At 40.2% G+C, this 2,962-nt stretch overlaps 1 pseudogene; it reads right to left on the minus strand.

Moving 5' to 3' along the window:
- Nucleotides 1–868: 868 nt before the first annotated feature.
- LOC142448898 (centriolar and ciliogenesis-associated protein HYLS1-like) lies at nucleotides 869–2,575 on the minus strand (annotated as a pseudogene).
- Between the last annotated feature and the right edge of the window lie 387 nt (nucleotides 2,576–2,962).

Raw genomic sequence — 2,962 nt, forward strand, 5'->3', positions numbered from 1 at the left:
ATAACTCTTAAGAATGTAGTCATTGTCATGGAATTGTACATGTAAGAACCATTGAATTGGCATATGTTTTACCCATTATATTCTCAACAACAACAAAATAAAATCCGTTTTTTAAGATGAATTCTTAGGTTTACAAAAAGAAAACATTTTTTTTCTCTTTTCTTCTTTTACATTTTATTAGGGACTCATACAACTCTTACCACAATCCATACATATACATACATCAATTGTATAAAGCATATCCATACATTCCCTGCCCCAATCATTCTCAAGGCATTTGCTCTCCACTTAAGCCCCTTGCATCAGGTCCTCAAAAAGAAAACATTTAAAGAGAAACTCTTAACATTTTAAATCTATAATTCATGAAAAAGCTGGTCAATAGAAAGCAGGCTCAATATCGTTCAATACACATCTTGAAAGTAAACCCCAATTTAGCTAAATGCTGCACTCACTCACTGCCATAGGTACTCAATCTGACTCATAATGACTAGAGGACAGAGTAGAATTGACCCTGTGGGTTTCTGAGACTGTAACTTCTTTTCTTAATTTCCATAATTCTTTATTGGCCAAATTAAACACCCAGAACTTAAAAAAACACAATAATACAAATCTAACTACTCACACTAATCAAAAGATGAAACCTTATAGAGTACTTCCTAACTTGATTTTACTACTATGATAAAATAAAGACTATGCCTTTTATTTCTTTCTCTGGCATGATTTTTCTTGTAATTGCTGAAATTGAGAGCCAGAAATTAAATCTACATGATATATAGCTAGGAAAGACCAATGGTGGGTCTTTACTGCATATGTTCCATAGATTTTTGAAGTGAGTTGTTTCTATCTAAAAGAGATATCAAGAACCAGATCAACCATTTGCAAGGTCACAAAGAACACTCAATTTAAGGCAAATTTTTTTCTCTTTAGTAGGTACTAGGTAATTGTTTGAAATGTTTATGTGCTGATGCTTAGGGTTCTGCTTGACAAAGCTTCTGCTCTCAGACACCCCAGTGTAATTCCTTCCTGGGATCTTCACCAGGTAACCTCATTGGGTTCCAGTCTAATTGGTACTCAAAATATGGGACTACCCTGTCTATCTTGCCCTGGTTTCCATTTAACTGCTCCAGGTTTGGTAAATTAAAGGATTTGAATATTAGGTCTTGTTCAGACACTGGGAATCCCATTCCTTCTATTTGAAGTGATTAAGGAGCTAGTCTTCTTGAGTAAATCTTTCACATTCAGGAGGTAGGTTAAAATTGTGACCTTTTATTTGGGGATTTCTTGTTGTCCTGGAACTACAAATTCATCAGCCTTTGTCTTAAGTCCTAGAAGGCCATATCATTTTCTGTACCAGACTGATTCACTGATAATTGATTCGTCTGTCACTAATACTTCCCCATCTGTGATAGTTAAATTGTCTGTGCAAAAATGGCTCCTGTGGGAACATGTGGATGGAGTTTAGACTGTCAGTCAGGTCACAGCTTGATTGGAGAGCAACCAAGATAAATGGCTTTCTGAAGTTGGCCTCCCTCTCTCTTTCTACCTGGAGGTGAGCCACACACTCTCTCTCTGCTTCACCTTCCTGTTGATGAGCCACTTTAAGCCATGCTAATGGCAGCCACAGCTGTGGAGATGCATCCACTGCCATTGCCATTTTCACCCACTGGCGTATGATCTTCCTGCATTCTGCATCATTGAGTATGGCTGTGTGAGTCTGAAGAGGTATTTATGGGGTACTATTGGACTTATGGACTTGATTTGGGCTGGGAAGTTCGCTTGATATATAATTACCTCTTTTTTATGTGTAAGAGAGAGTTTTATATCAAGAAGTAATTATGCATCAATAAAATATCCCTGTCCAGTCCAGATCAAGTCCATAACTCCAGTACCAGTCCACAAGTCCCTCTTCAGACTCACACAGCCACATGCATTGATGCAGAAGGCAGAAAGATCACTGGCCAAAGGGTGCAAAGTCTTGTGGATCCAATGGCGGTGGATGCATCTCCAGGGCTCCCGCAAGTCTCCTCCACTTGGCTCATCAACAGGAAGGTGAAGGCAGAGAGAAGGGAAGTTCCCAGGACCCTCCCTATGAGGAGGCCATGACCACAAGGAGGCACCATATAATTACCTCTTGATAAAAAGCTCTCTCTTACACGTATATGAGTGTCATTGAATTTGTTTCTTTTAGTCAGCCTGGCCTAACACACCACCTCAGTGTTGAGGAGAAACTCAACAGTTCAGTCTTCATTGCTGGATTTTGGAGTCTTTGTGAGGCCTCTGAGACTGTTTCTGAAGTGACATTACATTACACAGAGACATACTGCACTTGCAGAGGAATGGCAGCTCGCTGCTTCCCTGAGGTTACTGAAGCTTTACTATAGGAATCACACTAGGTGGACCGGGCTTTACTTCTGACATCTCCCTCACCCTACCCTGCCCGAATCTGGGGAGAAGCTGTTTCAGCTGCTAACATTCATTCTTCTGGAGCCAAATTGACCTATTTCCTCCACTCCCCATTAGGTCCCAAGAGTTCCTCCATTGATTGCTCTGTACTGCAATGCCTTCTTTCTACCATAAAAACTCCTTAAAATGGGTAATCATGTCTCTGAGCTCTACTTTCTTTTTTTAAAATCATTTTATTGGGACTCATACAACTCATCACAATCCATACATACATCAGTTGAGTAGAGCACACTTATACATTCGTTGCTCTATCATTCTTAAAATTTGCTTTCTACTTGGGTTCCTGGAATCAGCTCCTCCTTTTCCTTTTTTCCCTCCCCCTCCCTCCCTCCCTACTCCCCCCTTCCTCATGAACCCTTAATAATTTATAAATTATTATTTTATCTTACACTGCCCGGCGTCTCTCTTCACCCACTTTTCTGTTGCCCATCCCCCAGAGAGGAGGTTATATGTAGATCTTTGTGATTGGTTCCCCCTTTCTACACCCCCCTTCCCTTTC

This window comes from Tenrec ecaudatus, chromosome 5 (assembly GCF_050624435.1).
Source record: "Tenrec ecaudatus isolate mTenEca1 chromosome 5, mTenEca1.hap1, whole genome shotgun sequence".
In the NCBI taxonomy this organism is placed as follows: domain Eukaryota; kingdom Metazoa; phylum Chordata; class Mammalia; order Afrosoricida; family Tenrecidae; genus Tenrec; species Tenrec ecaudatus.